Raw genomic sequence first — 24,178 nt, 5'->3', positions numbered from 1 at the left:
CTTAAAAAAATTGAATAAACTCGTAAATGTTCCTCTCCACGGAAATTATTATTATTATTATTATTAAATTACACTTGTATAGCGCTATCTACCCGGAGGCCTCGTAGCGCTCATGACTTACTCTTTATTATCGCGTGCGCAGGGCAGATCAGTGTGCTTTTGCATACAGGTGTGTTTTAAGGATTTTCCTAAAAGCAAGATGGTTAGTGATTTCCCGAAGAGATAGGGGGAGGGCGTTCCAGAGCCTGGCCGCGTTATGTGAAAAGGAGCGACCACCCCATCGAGCCTTCTTGACTCTGACGGAGGTGGCCAGCTGAAGGGAGCCAGAACGGAGAGAACGCCCAGGCACGTAGGGGGTGGCCAAAGTCTGCAGAATTGCGGGACCAGTGTGATGGAAGGCCTTGTGTAAAATACACAAAGATTTGAATTGCACTCTCGCCGCAATAGGGAGCCAATGGAGTTCTCTTAAGGCATCCCTGGCTGACTGTCGGTGAGGAAGATTGTAGAGGAGGCGGGCCGCACTGTTTTGGGTGACTTGGAGCTTTTGGATGACAAAGGAGGGGGCTCCCAAAAAAAGAGAGTTCCCATAGTCCAGGCGCGACAGTATCAGGGCCTGGACAAGAATCCTCCTGGCCTGAAAAGGAAGCAGAGGGAGCACCTTCCGCAGCATCCTCATCAACCCAAAACAGGTGGCTGCAATCTTAGTGGCTTGTACTGAGAAATTCAAGGCTGGGTCGAGCCAGATCCCCAGGCTCTTTATCTGGGGCTTGGGAGTCGGGGGCTCACCCAGACATGGTGGCCAGATGGATGTAAAAACAGAGGGGGGAGAATTCCCCAACAGAATAACATCTGTTTTCTCTCCATTGAGTTTTAAACAGGAGGAATGCATCCATCTGGCGACCGCCTCTAGACAGGGACCTAAGGTGTGGGACGAACCCTCCGCGTGGTCTAAAGAGACCACCAGTTGGGTATCGTCCGCGTAGGTGACAATACGCACACCGAAGGGTTGGACTATCCTGTCTAGAGGCTCCATATAAACATTAAACAAGGTGGGGCTCAGGGAGGAGCCCTGAGGAACCCCACACCTGAGAGAATGTTTAGATGATACTGCCTCACCCTCAAAGACCTGGAAGAACCGGTCGGTCAAGAAAGACGTCAGCCATTCCAGGGCCGCGCCCGACACGCCCATGTCCGTTAGTCGTTGCAACAACGTGACATGGTTCACCGTGTCGAACGCGGCACTCAGGTCCAATAAAATAATGGCGACTTTCCCACCCTGGTCCAGCACAGCTCTTGCTTCTTCCGTAACCGCTAGAAGCGCAGTTTCCGTCCCATGTCGCGGACGGAACCCTGTCTGAGAGGCACGCAGGAGACTGTTTGACTCCAGATAGTTCGTTAGAATGTTGTTTACGTGCCTCTCAAGCAGTTTGCTCAACCAGGGGAGCAAGGAGATGGGACGGTAGTTTGCTAAATTACTTTGGTCAAGATTGGGCTTTTTTAGCAACGCTCTAACCATTGCGCACATCCTTGGCGGGGGCACGGAGTTGGAGGAGATGGAGGTGTTAAGGACATCCAGAATAATAGGGCGGATCATATCCATCGCCAATTTGAGAGTGTTTGGGGGTGCTGGATCATTAGGAGAGCCAGAGGTGACTTTAACAGTCAGTTTATCCAGTGCTGGGGCGTCCAAGGGAGGAATAGTGTCTAGCCTACAAGAAGCCAAGGCATCAAAGGTTGGGGGAGTGGAGTGGGAGTGGAATCTTTAGTAAAAGGCGAAAGATTTTTTCGTTTTGAAGAGAAACCAGAGTAAGTTAGAATATGGCTCTCTGGGGGTTAGAGGCACCAGATCAAAGACCCTATCATTGCGATGGTGAGGACCTGAGAGGTATTTGCAGCCTCTAAAAAAGAGGGCAAGAACTAGGCCGGTGAGGGAAACAGGATCAAACTTCAGAGTCTCTGCTCAAAGCACAGAAAAGCAAAAAGGTGGGCAGTTCCAAGTGTCTGCCTGGGAATATGCAAATTCTTTTTGTACACACCTCAGCTCATTAGGAGGTGTCGGGGCTGCTGGGCAAGGGGAACGGGAAGCGTGAATCAGGCTTTCACTGAAGTGGCACTGTAGGACTTTCGTCCCCAACGATTTTATGCTTTCCCCACCATCCCTCCAATCGATAGGCTGTGAGCCACCACTGTTCTATGCAAATAGCCATGCACTTTAAGTCCCTTTTTCACACGTATTTTCATTAAAGCTGAATATATAAGTATAGATCTGTCTAGGCTGGAGGCACATGAAACAAGACAAACGAGCCCCTTCAAGTGTACCTGAGAGGAATCTGACTCAGGATTGGCCACCCTCTAAGGGCACCCCAACAGGCACAAATAACGGGCAATCCCTATGAAAAGCGCAGCATGACTCTTGGTGCCACCTTTTAAAAGGAGAGTGACGTCTGGCCTCTGGCAGCAGGAATGTTGAGAAAAGAGAAAATACACTGCCTGCTATCGTGCAGTTTCCAGATAGTCAAGGAAAAGCAATCTCATGCACTGCCCAAGATCTTTCCCATGATGCACCTCTCCTACACTCTGTCTATGCAAATGAGCAAGCAGAGAGATCAGGAATAAAACACCAAGCTCATGTTCCCTTATAACAGTAGCAGACAACTCCTAAATATTCCCCAACTTCTAATGCTTTTCTTTTAAACAAATGATAAACAGCCTCACCTGTGGTAAGGCTTAAAAAAATTGAATAAACTCGTAAATGTTCCTCTCCACGGAAATCTTTAGTAAAAGGCGAAAGATTTTTTCGTTTTGAAGAGAAACCAGAGTAAGTTAGAATATGGCTCTCTGGGGGTTAGAGGCACCAGATCAAAGACCCTATCATTGCGAGGGTGAGGACCTGAGAGGTATTTGCAGCCTCTAAAAAAGAGGGCAAGAACTAGGCCGGTGAGGGAAACAGGATCAAACTTCAGAGTCTCTGCTCAAAGCACAGAAAAGCAAAAAGGTGGGCAGTTCCAAGTGTCTGCCTGGGAATATGCAAATTCTTTTTGTACACACCTCAGCTCATTAGGAGGTGTCGGGCTGCTGGGCAAGGGGAACGGGAAGCGTGAATCAGGCTTTCACTGAAGTGGCACTGTAGGACTTTCGTCCCAAACGATTTTACGCTTTCCCCACCATCCCTCCAATCGATAGGCTGTGAGCCACCACTGTTCTATGCAAATAGCCATGCACTTTAAGTCCCTTTTTCACACGTATTTTCATTAAAGCTGAATATATAAGTATAGATCTGTCTAGGCTGGAGGCACATGAAACAAGACAAACGAGCCCCTTCAAGTGTACCTGAGAGGAATCTGACTCAGGATTGGCCACCCTCTAAGGGTACCCCAACAGGCACAAATAACGGGCAAGCCCAATGAAAAGGGCAGGATGACTCTTGGTGCCACCTTTTAAAAGGAGAGTGACGCGTGGCCTCTGGCAGCAGGAATGTTGAGAAAAGAGAAAATACACTGCCTGCTATCGTGCAGTTTCAAGATAGTCAAGGAAAAGCAATCTCATGCACTGCCCAAGCTCTTTCCCATGATGCACCTCTCCTACACTCTGTCTATGCAAATGAGCAAGCAGAGAGATCAGGAATTAAACACCAAGCTCATGTTCCCTTATAACAGTAGCAGACAACTCCTAAATATTCCCCAACTTCTAATGCTTTTCTTTTAAACAAATGATAAACAGCCTCACCTGTGGTAAGGCTTAAAAAAATTGAATAAACTCGTAAATGTTCCTCTCCACGGAAATCATTAGTAAAAGGCGAAAGATTTTTTCGTTTTGAAGAGAAACCAGAGTAAGTTAGAATATGGCTCTCTGGGGGTTAGAGGCACCAGATCAAAGACCCTATCATTGCGAGGGTGAGGACCTGAGAGGTATTTGCAGCCTCTAAAAAAGAGGGTAAGAACTAGGCCGGTGAGGGAAACAGGATCAAACTTCAGAGTCTCTGCTCAAAGCACAGAAAAGCAAAAAGGTGGGCAGTTCCAAGTGTCTGCCTGGGAATATGCAAATTCTTTTTGTACACACCTCAGCTCATTAGGAGGTGTCGGGGCTGCTGGGCAAGGGGAACGGGAAGCGTGAATCAGGCTTTCACTGAAGTGGCACTGTAGGACTTTTGTCCCCAACGATTTTACGCTTTCCCCACCATCCCTCCAATCGATAGGCTGTGAGCCACCACTGTTCTATGCAAATAGCCATGCACTTTAAGTCCCTTTTTCACACGTATTTTCATTAAAGCTGAATATATAAGTATAGATCTGTCTAGGCTGGAGGCACATGAAACAAGACAAACGAGCCCCTTCAAGTGTACCTGAGAGGAATCTGACTCAGGATTGGCCACCCTCTAAGGGCACCCCAACAGGCACAAATAACGGGCAAGCCCTATGAAAAGCGCAGCATGACTCTTGGTGCCACCTTTTAAAAGGAGAGTGACGTCTGGCCTCTGGCAGCAGGAATGTTGAGAAAAGAGAAAATACACTGCCTGCTATCGTGCAGTTTCGAAATAGTCAAGGAAAAGCAATCTCATGCACTGCCCAAGCTCTTTCCCATGATGCACCTCTCCTACACTCTGTCTATGCAAATGAGCAAGCAGAGAGATCAGGAATAAAACACCAAGCTCATGTTCCCTTATAACAGTAGCAGACAACTCCTAAATATTCCCCAACTTCTAATGCTTTTCTTTTAAACAAATGATAAACAGCCTCACCTGTGGTAAGGCTTAAAAAAATTGAATTAACTCGTAAATGTTCCTCTCCACGGAAATCTTTAGTAAAAGGCGAAAGATTTTTTCGTTTTGAAAAGAAACCAGAGTAAGTTAGAATATGGCTCTCTGGGGGTTAGAGGCACCAGATCAAAGACCCTATCATTGCGAGGGTGAGGACCTGAGAGGTATTTGCAGCCTCTAAAAAAGAGGGCAAGAACTAGGCCGGTGAGGGAAACAGGATCAAACTTCAGAGTCTCTGCTCAAAGCACAGAAAAGCAAAAAGGTGGACAGTTCCCATGTGTCTGTCTGGGAATATGCAAAAAATAATTGTACACACCTCAGCTCATTAGGAGGTGTCGGGCTGCTGCGCAAGGGGAACGGGAAGCGTGAATCAGGCTTTAACTGAAGTGGCACTGTAGGACTTTCGTCCCCAACGATTTTACGCTTTCCCCACCATCCCTCCAATCGATAGGCTGTGAGCCACCACTGTTCAATGCAAATAGCCATGCACTTTAAGTTCTTTTTCACACGTATTTTCATTAAAGCTGAATATATAAGTATATATCTGTCTAGGCTGGAGGCACATGAAACAAGACTAACAAGCCCCTTCAAGTGTACCTGAGAGGAATCTGACTCAGGATTGGCCACCCTCTAAGGCAGCGGTCTTCAATCTGTGGGGCGCGACCCCCAGGGGGGTCGTGGAGTCCTGGGAAGTGGGTCGCAGAACAGATTCTGTCAGTTTGCCTTAGTGGCGCCGGGCTGATTGAGGGTGCTCACGGCGGAGGCCTAATTCACACCGAGGTGTGAAAAACATCAACGCCTCATTAACAAGACCTGTCAAGTACTTGGGTGTGACTGTGTGTGTGTCCCTGAAGCTGTTACAGCAGGGCTCACATACACATGCTGGGGGAGCTGGGGGGTGGGAGGGGGGGGGCTGGGGCAGTGGCTGTAATGTAGTCCTTTGAGTTCAATGGATGTTGCGCACCTGGAGCTGTCGGTCCCGTGACACGTCCCCCGCCCCCAGCAGGGAGGCACAGAGATGCCCTCCCATGAGCGGGAAAGAAGAAGGAAGACGATGCAGAGAGATACTGATCCCCCATGAGAGAGGCACAGAAAAGGTGGGTGGATGAATGATGGGTGGATGGATGGATGTAAGGCTGAAGGATGGAAGGATGTATGAAAAGGTGGGCGGATGAATGATGAGTGGATGGATGGATGAAAGGCTGAAGGATGGATGGATGTGTGAAAAGGTGGGTGGATGAATGATGGGTGGGTGGATGGATGAAAGGGTGGATGGATGAATGATGGATGGATGGAAGGATGAAAGGGTGGATGGATGAAGGATAGATTTGTGAAGGATAGATGTATGGATGGAAGAATGAAAGGGTGGACGGGTGAAGGATGGATGGATGAAAGGGTGGATGGATGGATGATGGATGGATGTGTAAAAAGATGGGTGGATGAATGAAAGTTGAATGGATGGATGAAAGGGTGGATGGATGAATGATGGATGTATGGATGGAAGGATGAAAGGGTGGATGGATGAAGGATAGATTGGTGAAGGATAGATTGGTGAAGGATAGATGTATGGATGGAAGAATGAAAGGGTGGACGGATGAAGGGTGGACGGATGAAGAGTGGATGGATGAAAGGGTGGATGGATGAATGATGGATGGATGGATGTGTAAAAAGATGGGTGGATGAATGATGGGTGAATGGATGGATGAAAGGGTGGATGGATGGATGAATGATGGATGTATGGATGGAAGGATGAAAGGGTGGCTGGATAAAGGATGGATGTATGTATGGGAGGATGAAAGGGCGGATGGATGAAGGATGGATGTATGTATGGATGGGAGGATGAAAGTGTGGATGGATGAAGGATGTATGTGTGGATGGATGAAGGATGTATGTATGGATGGGAGGATGAAAGGGTGGATGGATGAAGGATGGATGTATGGATGGGAGGATGAAAGGCTGGATGGAAGAAGGATGGATGTATGGATGGGAGGATGAAAGGGTGGATGGATGAAGGATGGATGTATGTATGGATGGGAGGATGAAAGGGTGGATGGATGAAGGATGGATGTATGTATGGATGGGAGGATGAAAGGGTGGATGGATGGATAAAAGGTTGCATGGATGGATGAATGATGCATGGATGGATGTGTGAAAAGGTGGGGGGATGAATGATGGGTGGATGGATGAAAGGGTGGGTGGATGAAGGATGGATGGATGTGTAAAAAGATGGGTGGATGAATGAAAGTTGGATGGATGAAAGGGTGGATGGATGAAGTATAGATTGGTGAAGGATAGATGTATGGATGGAAGAATGAAAGGGTGGATGGATGGAGGATGGGTGGATGAAAGGGTGGATGGATGATGGATGAAGGATGGATGTAAGGATGAAAGGGTGGATGGATGAAGGATAGATTGGTGAAGGATAGATGTATGGATGGATGGATGAAAGGGTGGACGGATGAAGGATGTATGTATGGATGGATATGTGAAAAGGTGGGGGGATGAATGATGGGTAGATGGATGAAAGGGTGGGTGGATGAATGGATGGATGAAAGGGTGGGTGGATGTATGGATGGGAGGATGAAAGGGTGGATGGATAAAGGATGGATGTATGGATGGGAAGATGAAAGGGTGGATGGATGGATGAATGGAAAAAAGGTTTCATGGATGAATGATGGATTGATGTGTGAAAGGGTGGGTGGATGAATGATGGGTGGATGGAAGGAAGGGTGGATGGGTAAAAGATGGATGTATGGATGGAAGGATGAAAGGGTGGATGGATAAAGGATGGATGTATGGATGGAAGGATGAAAGGGTGAATGGGATGGATGTGTGAAAGTGTGGGTGGATGAATGATGGAGGGATGTGATGAGGTCTAACAGGCGCATTTATGGTTGTCAAAAGTTGATGATGAGGAGTACCAGTTTCTAGAAACTTTTGTCGGAAGGGGGTCCTTACGCCTAAAAAGGTTTTACAAGGGGTCTTGGCATCAAAAAGTTTGAAGACCTCTGCTCTAAGGGCACCTCTAACGGGCACAAATAACGTGCAAGCCCTATGAAAAGCGCAGCATGAGTCTTGGTGCCACCTTTTAAAAGGAGAGTGACGTCTGGCCTCTGGCAGCAGGAATATTGAGAAAAGAGAAAATATACTGCCTGCTATCGTGCAGTTTCAAGATAGTCAAGGAAAAGCAATCTCATGCACTGCCCAAGCTCTTTCCCATGATGCACCTCTCCTACACTCTGTCTATGCAAATGAGCAAGCAGAGAGATCAGGAATAAAACACCAAGCTCATGTTCCCTTATAACAGTAGCAGACAACTCCTAAATATTCCCCAACTTCTAATGCTTTTCTTTTAAACAAATGATAAACAGCCTCACCTGCGGTAAGGCTTAAAAATATTGAATAAACTCGTAAATGTTCCTCTCCACGGAAATCTTTAGTAAAAGGCGAAAGATTTTTTCGTTTTGAAGAGAAACCAGAGTAAGTTAGAATATGGCTCTCTGGGGGTTAGAGGCACCAGATCAAAGACCCTATCATTGCGAGGGTGAGGACCTGAGAGGTATTTGAAGCCTCAAAAAAAGAGGGCAAGAACTAGGCCGGTGAGGGAAACAGGATCAAACTTCAGAGTTTTTGCTCAAAGCACATAAAAGCAAAAAGGTGGGCAGTTCCAAGTGTCTGCCTGGGAATATGCAAATTATTTTTGTGCACACCTCAGCTCATTAGGAGGTGTCGGGGCTGCTGGGCAAGGGGAACGGGAAGCGTGAATCAGGCTTTAACTGAAGTGGCACTGTAGGACTTTCGTCCCCAACGATTTTACGCTTTCCCCACCATCCCTCCAATCGATAGGCTGTGAGCCACCACTGTTCTATGCAAATAGCCATGCACTTTAAGTCTCTTTTTTACACGTATTTTCATTAAAGCTGAATATATAAGTATATATCTGTCTAGGCTGGAGGCACTTGAAACAAGACTAACAAGCCCCTTCAAGTGTACCTGAGAGGAATCTGACTCAGGATTGGCCACCCTCTAAGGGCACCTCTAACGGGCACAAATATCGTGCAAGCCCTATGAAAAGCGCAGCATGAGTCTTGGTGCCACCTTTTAAAAGGAGAGTGACGTCTGGCCTCTGGCAGCAGGAATGTTGAGAAAAGAGAAAATATACTGCCTGCTATCGTGCAGTTTCAAGATAGTCAAGGAAAAGCAATCTCATACACTGCCCAAGCTCTGTCCCATGATGCACCTCTCCTACACTCTGTCTATGCAAATGAGCAAGCAGAGAGATCAGGAATAAAACACCAAGCTCATGTTCCCTTATAAAAGTAGCAGACAACTCCTAAATATTCCCCAACTTCTAATGCTTTTCTTTTAAACAAATAATAAACAGCCTCACCTGCGGTAAGGCTTAAAAATATTGAATAAACTCGTAAATGTTCCTCTCCACGGAAATCTTTAGTAAAAGGCGAAAGATTTTTTCGTTTTGAAGAGAAACCAGAGTAAGTTAGAATTGGCTCTCTGGGGGTTAGAGGCACCAGATCAAAGACCCTATCATTGCGAGGGTGAGGACCTGAGAGGTATTTGAAGCCTCAAAAAAAGAGGGCAAGAACTAGGCCGGTGAGGGAAACAGGATCAAACTTCAGAGTTTCTGCTCAAAGCACATAAAAGCAAAAAGGTGGGCAGTTCCAAGTGTCTGCCTGGGAATATGCAAATTCTTTTTGTGCACACCTCAGCTCATTAGGAGGTGTCGGGGCTGCTGGGCAAGGGGAACGGGAAGCGTGAATCAGGCTTTAACTGAAGTGGCACTGTAGGACTTTCGTCCCCAATGATTTTACGCTTTCCCCACCATCCCTCCAATCGATAGGCTGTGAGCCACCACTGTTCTATGCAAATAGCCATGCACTTTAAGTCCCTTTTTCACACGTATTTTCATTAAAGTTGAATATATAAGTATAGATCTGTCTAGGCTGGAGGCACATGAAACAAGACAAACGAGCCCCTTCAAGTGTACCTGAGAGGAATCTGACTCAGGATTGGCCACCCTCTAAGGGCACCTCGAACGGGCACAAATAACGGGCAAGCCCTATGAAAAGCGCAGCATGAGTCTTGGTGCCACCATTTAAAAGGAGAGTGACGTCTGTCCTCTGGCAGCAGGAATGTTGAGAAAAGAGAAAATACACTGCCTGCTATCGTGCAGTTTCAAGATAGTCAAGGAAAAGCAATCTCATGCACTGCCCAAGCTCTTTCCCATGATGCACCTCTCCTACACTCTGTCTATGCAAATGAGCAAGCAGAGAGATCAGAATTAAAACACCAAGCTCATGTTCCCTTATAACAGTAGCAGACAACTCCTAAATATTCCCCAACTTCTAATGCTTTTCTTTTAAACAAATGATAAACAGCCTCACCTGTGGTAAGGCTTAAAAAAATTTAATAAACTCGTAAATGTTCCTCTCCACAGAAATCTTTACTAAAATGCGAAAGATGTTTTCGTTTTGAAGAGAAACCAGAGTAAGTTAGAATATGGCTCTCTGGGGGTTAGAGGCACCAGATCAAAGACCCTATCATTGCGAGGGTGAGGACCTGAGAGGTATTTGCAGCCTCTAAAAAAGAGGGCAAGAACTAGGCCGGTGAGGGAAACAGGATCAAACTTCAGAGTCTCTGCTCAAAGCACAGAAAACCAAAAAGGTGGACTGTTCCAAGTGTCTGCCTGGGAATATGCAAATTCTTTTTGTACACACCTCAGCTCATTAGGAGGTGTCGGGCTGCTGGGCAAGGGGAACGGGAAGCGTGAATCAGGCTTTAACTGAAGTGGCACTGTAGGACTTTCGTCCCCAACGATTTTACGCTTTCCCCACATCCCTCCAATCGATAGGCTGTGAGCCACCACTGTTCTATGCAAATAGCCATGCACTTTAAGTCCCTTTTTCACACGCATTTTCATTAAAGCTGAATATATAAGTATATATCTGTCTACGCTGGAGGCACATGAAACAAGACTAACGAGCCCCTTTAAGTGTACCTGAGAGGAATCTGACTCAGGATTGGCGACCCTCTAAGAGCACCTCTAACGGGCACAAATAACGTGCAAGCCCTATGAAAAGCGCAGCATGAGTCTTGGTGCCACCATTTAAAAGGAGAGTGACGTCTGTCCTCTGGCAGCAGGAATGTTGAGAAAAGAGAAAATACACTGCCTGCTATCGTGCAGTTTCAAGATAGTCAAGGAAAAGCAATCTCATGCACTGCCCAAGCTCTTTCCCATGATGCACCTCTCCTACACTCTGTCTATGCAAATGAGCAAGCAGAGAGATCAGGAATAAAACACCAAGCTCATGTTCCCTTATAACAGTAGCAGACAACTCCTAAATATTCCCCAACTTCTAATGCTTTTCTTTTAAACAAATGATAAACAGCCTCACCTGTGGTAAGGCTTAAAAAAATTGAATTAACTCGTAAATGTTCCTCTCCACGGAAATCTTTAGTAAAAGGCGAAAGATTTTTTCGTTTTGAAAAGAAACCAGAGTAAGTTAGAATATGGCTCTCTGGGGGTTAGAGGCACCAGATCAAAGACCCTATCATTGCGAGGGTGAGGACCTGAGAGGTATTTGCAGCCTCTAAAAAAGAGGGCAAGAACTAGGCCGGTGAGGGAAACAGGATCAAACTTCAGAGTCTCTGCTCAAAGCACAGAAAAGCAAAAAGGTGGACAGTTCCCATGTGTCTGTCTGGGAATATGCAAAAAATAATTGTACACACCTCAGCTCATTAGGAGGTGTCGGGCTGCTGCGCAAGGGGAACGGGAAGCGTGAATCAGGCTTTAACTGAAGTGGCACTGTAGGACTTTCGTCCCCAACGATTTTACGCTTTCCCCACCATCCCTCCAATCGATAGGCTGTGAGCCACCACTGTTCAATGCAAATAGCCATGCACTTTAAGTTCTTTTTCACACGTATTTTCATTAAAGCTGAATATATAAGTATATATCTGTCTAGGCTGGAGGCACATGAAACAAGACTAACAAGCCCCTTCAAGTGTACCTGAGAGGAATCTGACTCAGGATTGGCCACCCTCTAAGGCAGCGGTCTTCAATCTGTGGGGCGCGACCCCCAGGGGGGTCGTGGAGTCCTGGGAAGTGGGTCGCAGAACAGATTCTGTCAGTTTGCCTTAGTGGCGCCGGGCTGATTGAGGGTGCTCACGGCGGAGGCCTAATTCACACCGAGGTGTGAAAAACATCAACGCCTCATTAACAAGACCTGTCAAGTACTTGGGTGTGACTGTGTGTGTGTCCCTGAAGCTGTTACAGCAGGGCTCACATACACATGCTGGGGGGAGCTGGGGGGTGGGAGGGGGGGGGGGGCTGGGGCAGTGGCTGTAATGTAGTCCTTTGAGTTCAATGGATGTTGCGCACCTGGAGCTGTCGGTCCCGTGACACGTCCCCCGCCCCCAGCAGGGAGGCACAGAGATGCCCTCCCATGAGCGGGAAAGAAGAAGGAAGACGATGCAGAGAGATACTGATCCCCCATGAGAGAGGCACAGAAAAGGTGGGTGGATGAATGATGGGTGGATGGATGGATGTAAGGCTGAAGGATGGAAGGATGTATGAAAAGGTGGGCGGATGAATGATGAGTGGATGGATGGATGAAAGGCTGAAGGATGGATGGATGTGTGAAAAGGTGGGTGGATGAATGATGGGTGGGTGGATGGATGAAAGGGTGGATGGATGAATGATGGATGGATGGAAGGATGAAAGGGTGGATGGATGAAGGATAGATTTGTGAAGGATAGATGTATGGATGGAAGAATGAAAGGGTGGACGGGTGAAGGATGGATGGATGAAAGGGTGGATGGATGGATGATGGATGGATGTGTAAAAAGATGGGTGGATGAATGAAAGTTGAATGGATGGATGAAAGGGTGGATGGATGAATGATGGATGTATGGATGGAAGGATGAAAGGGTGGATGGATGAAGGATAGATTGGTGAAGGATAGATTGGTGAAGGATAGATGTATGGATGGAAGAATGAAAGGGTGGACGGATGAAGGGTGGACGGATGAAGAGTGGATGGATGAAAGGGTGGATGGATGAATGATGGATGGATGGATGTGTAAAAAGATGGGTGGATGAATGATGGGTGAATGGATGGATGAAAGGGTGGATGGATGGATGAATGATGGATGTATGGATGGAAGGATGAAAGGGTGGCTGGATAAAGGATGGATGTATGTATGGGAGGATGAAAGGGCGGATGGATGAAGGATGGATGTATGTATGGATGGGAGGATGAAAGTGTGGATGGATGAAGGATGTATGTGTGGATGGATGAAGGATGTATGTATGGATGGGAGGATGAAAGGGTGGATGGATGAAGGATGGATGTATGGATGGGAGGATGAAAGGCTGGATGGAAGAAGGATGGATGTATGGATGGGAGGATGAAAGGGTGGATGGATGAAGGATGGATGTATGTATGGATGGGAGGATGAAAGGGTGGATGGATGAAGGATGGATGTATGTATGGATGGGAGGATGAAAGGGTGGATGGATGGATAAAAGGTTGCATGGATGGATGAATGATGCATGGATGGATGTGTGAAAAGGTGGGGGGATGAATGATGGGTGGATGGATGAAAGGGTGGGTGGATGAAGGATGGATGGATGTGTAAAAAGATGGGTGGATGAATGAAAGTTGGATGGATGAAAGGGTGGATGGATGAAGTATAGATTGGTGAAGGATAGATGTATGGATGGAAGAATGAAAGGGTGGATGGATGAAGGATGGGTGGATGAAAGGGTGGATGGATGATGGATGAAGGATGGATGTAAGGATGAAAGGGTGGATGGATGAAGGATAGATTGGTGAAGGATAGATGTATGGATGGATGGATGAAAGGGTGGACGGATGAAGGATGTATGTATGGATGGATATGTGAAAAGGTGGGGGGATGAATGATGGGTAGATGGATGAAAGGGTGGGTGGATGAATGGATGGATGAAAGGGTGGGTGGATGTATGGATGGGAGGATGAAAGGGTGGATGGATAAAGGATGGATGTATGGATGGGAAGATGAAAGGGTGGATGGATGGATGAATGGAAAAAAGGTTTCATGGATGAATGATGGATTGATGTGTGAAAGGGTGGGTGGATGAATGATGGGTGGATGGAAGGAAGGGTGGATGGGTAAAAGATGGATGTATGGATGGAAGGATGAAAGGGTGGATGGATAAAGGATGGATGTATGGATGGAAGGATGAAAGGGTGAATGGGATGGATGTGTGAAAGTGTGGGTGGATGAATGATGGAGGGATGTGATGAGGTCTAACAGGCGCATTTATGGTTGTCAAAAGTTGATGATGAGGAGTACCAGTTTCTAGAAACTTTTGTCGGAAGGGGGTCCTTACGCCTAAAAAGGTTTTACAAGGGGTCTTGGCATCAAAAAGTTTGAAGACCTCTGCTCTAAGGGCACCTCTAACGGGCACAAATAACGTGCAAGCCCTATGAAAAGCGCAGCATGAGTCTTGGTGCCACCTTTTAAAAGGAGAGTGACGTCTGGCCTCTGGCAGCAGGAATATTGAGAAAAGAGAAAATATACTGCCTGCTATCGTGCAGTTTCAAGATAGTCAAGGAAAAGCAATCTCATGCACTGCCCAAGCTCTTTCCCATGATGCACCTCTCCTACACTCTGTCTATGCAAATGAGCAAGCAGAGAGATCAGGAATAAAACACCAAGCTCATGTTCCCTTATAACAGTAGCAGACAACTCCTAAATATTCCCCAACTTCTAATGCTTTTCTTTTAAACAAATGATAAACAGCCTCACCTGCGGTAAGGCTTAAAAATATTGAATAAACTCGTAAATGTTCCTCTCCACGGAAATCTTTAGTAAAAGGCGAAAGATTTTTTCGTTTTGAAGAGAAACCAGAGTAAGTTAGAATATGGCTCTCTGGGGGTTAGAGGCACCAGATCAAAGACCCTATCATTGCGAGGGTGAGGACCTGAGAGGTATTTGAAGCCTCAAAAAAAGAGGGCAAGAACTAGGCCGGTGAGGGAAACAGGATCAAACTTCAGAGTTTTTGCTCAAAGCACATAAAAGCAAAAAGGTGGGCAGTTCCAAGTGTCTGCCTGGGAATATGCAAATTATTTTTGTGCACACCTCAGCTCATTAGGAGGTGTCGGGGCTGCTGGGCAAGGGGAACGGGAAGCGTGAATCAGGCTTTAACTGAAGTGGCACTGTAGGACTTTCGTCCCCAACGATTTTACGCTTTCCCCACCATCCCTCCAATCGATAGGCTGTGAGCCACCACTGTTCTATGCAAATAGCCATGCACTTTAAGTCCCTTTTTTACACGTATTTTCATTAAAGCTGAATATATAAGTATATATCTGTCTAGGCTGGAGGCACTTGAAACAAGACTAACGAGCCCCTTCAAGTGTACCTGAGAGGAATCTGACTCAGGATTGGCCACCCTCTAAGGGCACCTCTAACGGGCACAAATATCGTGCAAGCCCTATGAAAAGCGCAGCATGAGTCTTGGTGCCACCTTTTAAAAGGAGAGTGACGTCTGGCCTCTGGCAGCAGGAATGTTGAGAAAAGAGAAAATATACTGCCTGCTATCGTGCAGTTTCAAGATAGTCAAGGAAAAGCAATCTCATACACTGCCCAAGCTCTGTCCCATGATGCACCTCTCCTACACTCTGTCTATGCAAATGAGCAAGCAGAGAGATCAGGAATAAAACACCAAGCTCATGTACCCTTATAACAGTAGCAGACAACTCCTAAATATTCCCCAACTTCTAAAGCTTTTCTTTGAAACAAATGATAAACAGCCTCATCTGTGGTAAGGCTTAAAAAAAATGAATAAACTCGTAAATGTTCCTCTCCACGGAAATCTTTAGTAAAAGGCGAAAGATTTTTTCATTTTGAAGAGAAACCAGAGTAAATTAGAATATGGCTCTCTGGGGGTTAGAGGCACCATATCAAAGACCCTATCATTGCGAGGGTGAGGACCTGAGAGGTATTTGCAGCCTCTAAAAAAGAGGGCAAGAACTAGGCCGGTGAGGGAAACAGGATTAAACTTCAGAGTCTCTGCTCAAAGCACAGAAAAGCAAAAAGGTGGGCAGTTCCAAGTGTCTGCCTGGGAATATGCAAATTCTTTTTGTACACACCTCAGCTCATTAGGAGGTGTCGGGGCTGCTGGGCAAGGGGAACGGGAAGCGTGAATCAGGCTTTAACTGAAGTGGCCCTTTAGGACTTTCGTCCCCAACGATTTTACGCTTTCCCCACCATCCCTCCAATCGATAGGCTGTGAGCCACCACTGTTCTATGCAAATAGCCATGCACTTGAAGTCCCCTTTTCACACGTATTTTCATTAAAGCTGAATATATAAGTATAGATCTGTCTAGGCTGGAGGCACATGAAACAAGACAAACGAGCCCCTTCAAGTGTACCTGAGAGGAATCTGACTCAGGATTGGCCACCCTCTAAGGGCACCTCTAACCAGCACAAATAACGTGCAAGCCCTATGAAAAGCGCAGCATGAGTCTTGGTGCCACCTTTTAAATGGAGAGTGACGTCTGACCTCTGGCAGCAGGAATGTTGAGAGAAGAGAAAATATACTGCCTGCTATCGTGAAGTTTCAAGATAGTCAAGGAAAAGCAATCTCATGCACTGCCCAAGCTCTTTCCCATGATGCACCTCTCCTACACTCTGTCTAGGCAAATGAGCAAGCAGAGAGGTCAGGAATAAAACACCAAGCTCATGTTCCCTTATAACAGTAGCAGACAACTCCTAAATATTCTCCAACTTCTAATGCTTTTCTTTTAAACAAATGATAAACAGCCTCACCTGTGGTAAGGCTTAAAAAAATTGAATAAACTCGTAAATGTTCCTCTCCACGGAAATCTTTAGTAAAAGGCGAAAGATTTTTTCGTTTTGAAGAGAAACCAGAGTAAGTAAGAATATGGCTCTCTGGGGGTAAGTGGCACCCTATCAAAGACCCTGTCATTGCGAGTGTGAGGACCTGAGAGGTATTTGCAGTCTCTAAGAAAGAGGGCAAGAACTAGGCCGGTGAGGGAAACAGGATCAAACTTCAGAGTCTCTGCTCAAAGCACAGAAAAGCAAAAAGGTGGACAGTTCCAAGTGTCTGCCTGGGAATATGCAAATTCTTTTTGTACACAACTCAGCTCATTAGGAGGTGTCGGGCTGCTGGGCAAGGGGAACGGGAAGCGTGAATCAGGCTTTAACTGAAGTGGCACTGTAGGACTTTCGTCCCCAACGATTTTACGCTTTCCCCACCATCCCTCCAATCAATAGGCTGTGAGCCACCACTGTTCTATGCAAATAGCCATGCATTTTAATTCCCTTTTTCACACGTATTTTCATTAAAGCTGAATATATAAGTATAGATCTGTCTAGGCTGGAGGCACATGAAACAAGACAAACGAGCCCCTTCAAGTGTACCTGAGAGGAATCTGACTCAGGATTGGCCACCCTCTAAGGGCACCTCTAACGAGCACAAATAACGTGCAAGCCCTAGGAAAAGCGCAGCATGAGTCTTGGTGCCACCTTTTAAAAGGAGAGTGACATCTGGCCTCTGGCAGCAGGAATGTTGAGAAAAGAGAAAATATACTGCCTGCTATCGTGCAGTTTCAAGATAGTCAAGGAAAAGCAATCTCATGCACTGCCCAAGCTCTTTCCCATGATGCACCTCTCCTACACTCTGTCTATGCAAATGAGCAAGCAGAGAGATCAGGAATAAAACACCAAGCTCATGTTCCCTTATAACAGTAGCAAACAACTCCTAAATATTCCCCAACTTCTAATGCTTTTCTTTTAAGCAAATGATAAACAGCCTCACCTGTGGTAAGGCTTAAAAAAATTGAATAAACTCGTAAATGTTCCTCTCCACTGAAATCTTTAGTAAAAGGCGAAAGATTTTTTCGTTTTGAAGAGAAACCAGAGTAAGTTAGAATATGGCTCTCTGGGGGTTAGAGGCACCAGATCAAAGACCCTATCATTGCGAGGGTGAGGACCTGAGAGGTATTTGCAGCCTCTAAAAAAGAGGGCAAGAACTAGGCCGGTGAGGGAAACAGGATCAACTTTCAGAGTCTCTGCTCAAAGCACAGAAAAGCAAAAAGGTGGGCAGTTCCAAGTGTCTGCCTGGGAATATGCAAATTCTTTTTGTACACACCTCAGCTCATTAGGAGGTGTCGGGGCTGCTGGGCAAGGGGAACGGGAAGCTTGAATCAGGCTTTAACTGAAGTGGCACTGTAGGACTTTCGTCCCCAACGATTTTACGCTTTCCCCACCATCCCTCCAATCGATAGGCTGTGAGCCACCACTGTTCTATGCAAATAGCCATGCACTTTAAGTCCCTTTTTCACACGTATTTTCATTAAAGCTGATTATATAAGTATAGATCTGTCTAGGCTGGAGGCACATGAAACAAGACAAACGAGCCCCTTCAAGTGTACCTGAGAGGAATCTGACTCAGGATTGGCCACCCTCTAAGGACACCTCGAACGGGCACAAATAATGGGCAAGCCCTATGAAAAGCGCAGCATGACTCTTGGTGCCACCTTTTAAAAGGAGAGTGACGTCTGGCCTCTGGCAGCAGGAATGTTGAGAAAAGAGAAAATACACTGCCTGCTATTGTGCAGTTTCAAGATAGTCAAGGAAAAGCAATCTCATGCACTGCCCAAGCTCTTTCCCATGATGCACCTCTCCTACACTCTGTCTATGCAAATGAGCAAGCAGAGAGATCAGGAATAAAACACCAAGCTCATGTTCCCTTATAAAAGTAGCAGACAACTCCTAAATATTCCCCAACTTCTAATGCTTTTCTTTTAAACAAATAATAAACAGCCTCACCTGCGGTAAGGCTTAAAAATATTGAATAAACTCGTAAATGTTCCTCTCCACGGAAATCTTTAGTAAAAGGCGAAAGATTTTTTCGTTTTGAAGAGAAACCAGAGTAAGTTAGAATTGGCTCTCTGGGGGTTAGAGGCACCAGATCAAAGACCCTATCATTGCGAGGGTGAGGACCTGAGAGGTATTTGAAGCCTCAAAAAAAGAGGGCAAGAACTAGGCCGGTGAGGGAAACAGGATCAAACTTCAGAGTTTCTGCTCAAAGCACATAAAAGCAAAAAGGTGGGCAGTTCCAAGTGTCTGCCTGGGAATATGCAAATTCTTTTTGTGCACACCTCAGCTCATTAGGAGGTGTCGGGGCTGCTGGGCAAGGGGAATGGGAAGCGTGAATCAGGCTTTAACTGAAGTGGCACTGTAGGACTTTCGTCCCCAATGATTTTACGCTTTCCCCACCATCCCTCCAATCGATAGGCTGTGAGCCACCACTGTTCTATGCAAATAGCCATGCACTTTAAGTCCCTTTTTCACACGTATTTTCATTAAAGTTGAATATATAAGTATAGATCTGTCTAGGCTGGAGGCACATGAAACAAGACAAACGAGCCCCTTCAAGTGTACCTGAGAGGAATCTGACTCAGGATTGGCCACCCTCTAAGGGCACCTCGAACGGGCACAAATAACGGGCAAGCCCTATGAAAAGCGCAGCATGAGTCTTGGTGCCACCATTTAAAAGGAGAGTGACGTCTGTCCTCTGGCAGCAGGAATGTTGAGAAAAGAGAAAATACACTGCCTGCTATCGTGCAGTTTCAAGATAGTCAAGGAAAAGCAATCTCATGCACTGCCCAAGCTCTTTCCCATGATGCACCTCTCCTACACTCTGTCTATGCAAATGAGCAAGCAGAGAGATCAGAATTAAAACACCAAGCTCATGTTCCCTTATAACAGTAGCAGACAACTCCTAAATATTCCCCAACTTCTAATGCTTTTCTTTTAAACAAATGATAAACAGCCTCACCTGTGGTAAGGCTTAAAAAAATTTAATAAACTCGTAAATGTTCCTCTCCACAGAAATCTTTACTAAAATGCGAAAGATGTTTTCGTTTTGAAGAGAAACCAGAGTAAGTTAGAATATGGCTCTCTGGGGGTTAGAGGCACCAGATCAAAGACCCTATCATTGCGAGGGTGAGGACCTGAGAGGTATTTGCAGCCTCTAAAAAAGAGGGCAAGAACTAGGCCGGTGAGGGAAACAGGATCAAACTTCAGAGTCTCTGCTCAAAGCACAGAAAACCAAAAAGGTGGACTGTTCCAAGTGTCTGCCTGGGAATATGCAAATTCTTTTTGTACACACCTCAGCTCATTAGGAGGTGTCGGGCTGCTGGGCAAGGGGAACGGGAAGCGTGAATCAGGCTTTAACTGAAGTGGCACTGTAGGACTTTCGTCCCCAACGATTTTACGCTTTCCCCACATCCCTCCAATCGATAGGCTGTGAGCCACCACTGTTCTATGCAAATAGCCATGCACTTTAAGTCCCTTTTTCACACGCATTTTCATTAAAGCTGAATATATAAGTATATATCTGTCTACGCTGGAGGCACATGAAACAAGACTAACGAGCCCCTTTAAGTGTACCTGAGAGGAATCTGACTCAGGATTGGCGACCCTCTAAGAGCACCTCTAACGGGCACAAATAACGTGCAAGCCCTATGAAAAGCGCAGCATGAGTCTTGGTGCCACCATTTAAAAGGAGAGTGACGTCTGTCCTCTGGCAGCAGGAATGTTGAGAAAAGAGAAAATACACTGCCTGCTATCGTGCAGTTTCAAGATAGTCAAGGAAAAGCAATCTCATGCACTGCCCAAGCTCTTTCCCATGATGCACCTCTCCTACACTCTGTCTATGCAAATGAGCAAGCAGAGAGATCAGGAATAAAACACCAAGCTCATGTTCCCTTATAACAGTAGCAGACAACTCCTAAATATTCCCCAACTTCTAATGCTTTTCTTTTAAACAAATGATAAACAGCCTCACCTGTGGTAAGGCTTAAAAAAATTGAATTAACTCGTAAATGTTCCTCTCCACGGAAATCTTTAGTAAAAGGCGAAAGATTTTTTCGTTTTGAAAAGAAACCAGAGTAAGTTAGAATATGGCTCTCTGGGGGTTAGAGGCACCAGATCAAAGACCCTATCATTGCGAGGGTGAGGACCTGAGAGGTATTTGCAGCCTCTAAAAAAGAGGGCAAGAACTAGGCCGGTGAGGGAAACAGGATCAAACTTCAGAGTCTCTGCTCAAAGCACAGAAAAGCAAAAAGGTGGACAGTTCCCATGTGTCTGTCTGGGAATATGCAAAAAATAATTGTACACACCTCAGCTCATTAGGAGGTGTCGGGCTGCTGCGCAAGGGGAACGGGAAGCGTGAATCAGGCTTTAACTGAAGTGGCACTGTAGGACTTTCGTCCCCAACGATTTTACGCTTTCCCCACCATCCCTCCAATCGATAGGCTGTGAGCCACCACTGTTCAATGCAAATAGCCATGCACTTTAAGTTCTTTTTCACACGTATTTTCATTAAAGCTGAATATATAAGTATATATCTGTCTAGGCTGGAGGCACATGAAACAAGACTAACAAGCCCCTTCAAGTGTACCTGAGAGGAATCTGACTCAGGATTGGCCACCCTCTAAGGCAGCGGTCTTCAATCTGTGGGGCGCGACCCCCAGGGGGGTCGTGGAGTCCTGGGAAGTGGGTCGCAGAACAGATTCTGTCAGTTTGCCTTAGTGGCGCCGGGCTGATTGAGGGTGCTCACGGCGGAGGCCTAATTCACACCGAGGTGTGAAAAACATCAACGCCTCATTAACAAGACCTGTCAAGTACTTGGGTGTGACTGTGTGTGTGTCCCTGAAGCTGTTACAGCAGGGCTCACATACACATGCTGGGGGGAGCTGGGGGGTGGGAGGGGGGGGGGCTGGGGCAGTGGCTGTAATGTAGTCCTTTGAGTTCAATGGATGTTGCGCACCTGGAGCTGTCGGTCCCGTGACACGTCCCCCGCCCCCAGCAGGGAGGCACAGAGATGCCCTCCCATGAGCGGGAAAGAAGAAGGAAGACGATGCAGAGAGATACTGATCCCCCATGAGAGAGGCACAGAAAAGGTGGGTGGATGAATGATGGGTGGATGGATGGATGTAAGGCTGAAGGATGGAAGGATGTATGAAAAGGTGGGCGGATGAATGATGAGTGGATGGATGGATGAAAGGCTGAAGGATGGATGGATGTGTGAAAAGGTGGGTGGATGAATGATGGGTGGGTGGATGGATGAAAGGGTGGATGGATGAATGATGGATGGATGGAAGGATGAAAGGGTGGATGGATGAAGGATAGATTTGTGAAGGATAGATGTATGGATGGAAGAATGAAAGGGTGGACGGGTGAAGGATGGATGGATGAAAGGGTGGATGGATGGATGATGGATGGATGTGTAAAAAGATGGGTGGATGAATGAAAGTTGAATGGATGGATGAAAGGGTGGATGGATGAATGATGGATGTATGGATGGAAGGATGAAAGGGTGGATGGATGAAGGATAGATTGGTGAAGGATAGATTGGTGAAGGATAGATGTATGGATGGAAGAATGAAAGGGTGGACGGATGAAGGGTGGACGGATGAAGAGTGGATGGATGAAAGGGTGGATGGATGAATGATGGATGGATGGATGTGTAAAAAGATGGGTGGATGAATGATGGGTGAATGGATGGATGAAAGGGTGGATGGATGGATGAATGATGGATGTATGGATGGAAGGATGAAAGGGTGGCTGGATAAAGGATGGATGTATGTATGGGAGGATGAAAGGGCGGATGGATGAAGGATGGATGTATGTATGGATGGGAGGATGAAAGTGTGGATGGATGAAGGATGTATGTGTGGATGGATGAAGGATGTATGTATGGATGGGAGGATGAAAGGGTGGATGGATGAAGGATGGATGTATGGATGGGAGGATGAAAGGCTGGATGGAAGAAGGATGGATGTATGGATGGGAGGATGAAAGGGTGGATGGATGAAGGATGGATGTATGTATGGATGGGAGGATGAAAGGGTGGATGGATGAAGGATGGATGTATGTATGGATGGGAGGATGAAAGGGTGGATGGATGGATAAAAGGTTGCATGGATGGATGAATGATGCATGGATGGATGTGTGAAAAGGTGGGGGGATGAATGATGGGTGGATGGATGAAAGGGTGGGTGGATGAAGGATGGATGGATGTGTAAAAAGATGGGTGGATGAATGAAAGTTGGATGGATGAAAGGGTGGATGGATGAAGTATAGATTGGTGAAGGATAGATGTATGGATGGAAGAATGAAAGGGTGGATGGATGGAGGATGGGTGGATGAAAGGGTGGATGGATGATGGATGAAGGATGGATGTAAGGATGAAAGGGTGGATGGATGAAGGATAGATTGGTGAAGGATAGATGTATGGATGGATGGATGAAAGGGTGGACGGATGAAGGATGTATGTATGGATGGATATGTGAAAAGGTGGGGGGATGAATGATGGGTAGATGGATGAAAGGGTGGGTGGATGAATGGATGGATGAAAGGGTGGGTGGATGTATGGATGGGAGGATGAAAGGGTGGATGGATAAAGGATGGATGTATGGATGGGAAGATGAAAGGGTGGATGGATGGATGAATGGAAAAAAGGTTTCATGGATGAATGATGGATTGATGTGTGAAAGGGTGGGTGGATGAATGATGGGTGGATGGAAGGAAGGGTGGATGGGTAAAAGATGGATGTATGGATGGAAGGATGAAAGGGTGGATGGATAAAGGATGGATGTATGGATGGAAGGATGAAAGGGTGAATGGGATGGATGTGTGAAAGTGTGGGTGGATGAATGATGGAGGGATGTGATGAGGTCTAACAGGCGCATTTATGGTTGTCAAAAGTTGATGATGAGGAGTACCAGTTTCTAGAAACTTTTGTCGGAAGGGGGTCCTTACGCCTAAAAAGGTTTTACAAGGGGTCTTGGCATCAAAAAGTTTGAAGACCTCTGCTCTAAGGGCACCTCTAACGGGCACAAATAACGTGCAAGCCCTATGAAAAGCGCAGCATGAGTCTTGGTGCCACCTTTTAAAAGGAGAGTGACGTCTGGCCTCTGGCAGCAGGAATATTGAGAAAAGAGAAAATATACTGCCTGCTATCGTGCAGTTTCAAGATAGTCAAGGAAAAGCAATCTCATGCACTGCCCAAGCTCTTTCCCATGATGCACCTCTCCTACACTCTGTCTATGCAAATGAGCAAGCAGAGAGATCAGGAATAAAACACCAAGCTCATGTTCCCTTATAACAGTAGCAGACAACTCCTAAATATTCCCCAACTTCTAATGCTTTTCTTTTAAACAAATGATAAACAGCCTCACCTGCAGTAAGGCTTAAAAATATTGAATAAACTCGTAAATGTTCCTCTCCACGGAAATCTTTAGTAAAAGGCGAAAGATTTTTTCGTTTTGAAGAGAAACCAGAGTAAGTTAGAATATGGCTCTCTGGGGGTTAGAGGCA

The 24,178-nt window shown here is 46.2% G+C and overlaps 15 non-coding genes across 15 annotated transcripts; all 15 read right to left on the bottom strand.

Annotated features, from left to right (window-relative positions):
• Positions 1-2,707: 2,707 nt before the first annotated feature.
• LOC147676921 (U5 spliceosomal RNA) lies at positions 2,708-2,822 on the bottom strand. Its single transcript, XR_015302768.1, has one exon. It is a non-coding gene; the product is annotated as a U5 spliceosomal RNA (small nuclear RNA).
• Positions 2,823-3,718: 896 nt separating this feature from the next.
• On the bottom strand, positions 3,719-3,833 carry LOC147676920 (U5 spliceosomal RNA). Its single transcript, XR_015302875.1, has one exon. It is a non-coding gene; the product is annotated as a U5 spliceosomal RNA (small nuclear RNA).
• An 897-nt stretch (positions 3,834-4,730) lies between these two features.
• Positions 4,731-4,845, bottom strand: LOC147676919 (U5 spliceosomal RNA). The gene has a single exon (XR_015302658.1). It is a non-coding gene; the product is annotated as a U5 spliceosomal RNA (small nuclear RNA).
• A 3,280-nt stretch (positions 4,846-8,125) lies between these two features.
• Positions 8,126-8,240, bottom strand: LOC147676918 (U5 spliceosomal RNA). The gene has a single exon (XR_015302673.1). It is a non-coding gene; the product is annotated as a U5 spliceosomal RNA (small nuclear RNA).
• An 898-nt stretch (positions 8,241-9,138) lies between these two features.
• On the bottom strand, positions 9,139-9,253 carry LOC147676917 (U5 spliceosomal RNA). The gene has a single exon (XR_015302672.1). It is a non-coding gene; the product is annotated as a U5 spliceosomal RNA (small nuclear RNA).
• An 897-nt stretch (positions 9,254-10,150) lies between these two features.
• LOC147676916 (U5 spliceosomal RNA) lies at positions 10,151-10,265 on the bottom strand. The gene has a single exon (XR_015302967.1). It is a non-coding gene; the product is annotated as a U5 spliceosomal RNA (small nuclear RNA).
• An 896-nt stretch (positions 10,266-11,161) lies between these two features.
• LOC147676915 (U5 spliceosomal RNA) lies at positions 11,162-11,276 on the bottom strand. Its single transcript, XR_015302656.1, has one exon. It is a non-coding gene; the product is annotated as a U5 spliceosomal RNA (small nuclear RNA).
• A 3,284-nt stretch (positions 11,277-14,560) lies between these two features.
• LOC147676914 (U5 spliceosomal RNA) lies at positions 14,561-14,675 on the bottom strand. Its single transcript, XR_015302671.1, has one exon. It is a non-coding gene; the product is annotated as a U5 spliceosomal RNA (small nuclear RNA).
• Positions 14,676-15,573: 898 nt separating this feature from the next.
• On the bottom strand, positions 15,574-15,688 carry LOC147676913 (U5 spliceosomal RNA). Its single transcript, XR_015302745.1, has one exon. It is a non-coding gene; the product is annotated as a U5 spliceosomal RNA (small nuclear RNA).
• An 898-nt stretch (positions 15,689-16,586) lies between these two features.
• LOC147676912 (U5 spliceosomal RNA) lies at positions 16,587-16,701 on the bottom strand. The gene has a single exon (XR_015302757.1). It is a non-coding gene; the product is annotated as a U5 spliceosomal RNA (small nuclear RNA).
• An 897-nt stretch (positions 16,702-17,598) lies between these two features.
• On the bottom strand, positions 17,599-17,713 carry LOC147676911 (U5 spliceosomal RNA). Its single transcript, XR_015302732.1, has one exon. It is a non-coding gene; the product is annotated as a U5 spliceosomal RNA (small nuclear RNA).
• An 898-nt stretch (positions 17,714-18,611) lies between these two features.
• LOC147676910 (U5 spliceosomal RNA) lies at positions 18,612-18,726 on the bottom strand. The gene has a single exon (XR_015302670.1). It is a non-coding gene; the product is annotated as a U5 spliceosomal RNA (small nuclear RNA).
• An 897-nt stretch (positions 18,727-19,623) lies between these two features.
• On the bottom strand, positions 19,624-19,738 carry LOC147676909 (U5 spliceosomal RNA). The gene has a single exon (XR_015302966.1). It is a non-coding gene; the product is annotated as a U5 spliceosomal RNA (small nuclear RNA).
• Positions 19,739-20,634: 896 nt separating this feature from the next.
• On the bottom strand, positions 20,635-20,749 carry LOC147676908 (U5 spliceosomal RNA). Its single transcript, XR_015302655.1, has one exon. It is a non-coding gene; the product is annotated as a U5 spliceosomal RNA (small nuclear RNA).
• Positions 20,750-24,031: 3,282 nt separating this feature from the next.
• Positions 24,032-24,146, bottom strand: LOC147676907 (U5 spliceosomal RNA). The gene has a single exon (XR_015302659.1). It is a non-coding gene; the product is annotated as a U5 spliceosomal RNA (small nuclear RNA).
• Between the last annotated feature and the right edge of the window lie 32 nt (positions 24,147-24,178).

The sequence above is a fragment of the Lissotriton vulgaris genome, chromosome 12 (assembly GCF_964263255.1).
Source record: "Lissotriton vulgaris chromosome 12, aLisVul1.2, whole genome shotgun sequence".
Classification (NCBI taxonomy): domain Eukaryota; kingdom Metazoa; phylum Chordata; class Amphibia; order Caudata; family Salamandridae; genus Lissotriton; species Lissotriton vulgaris.
This window is presented reverse-complemented; position numbering and strand designations above follow the sequence as displayed.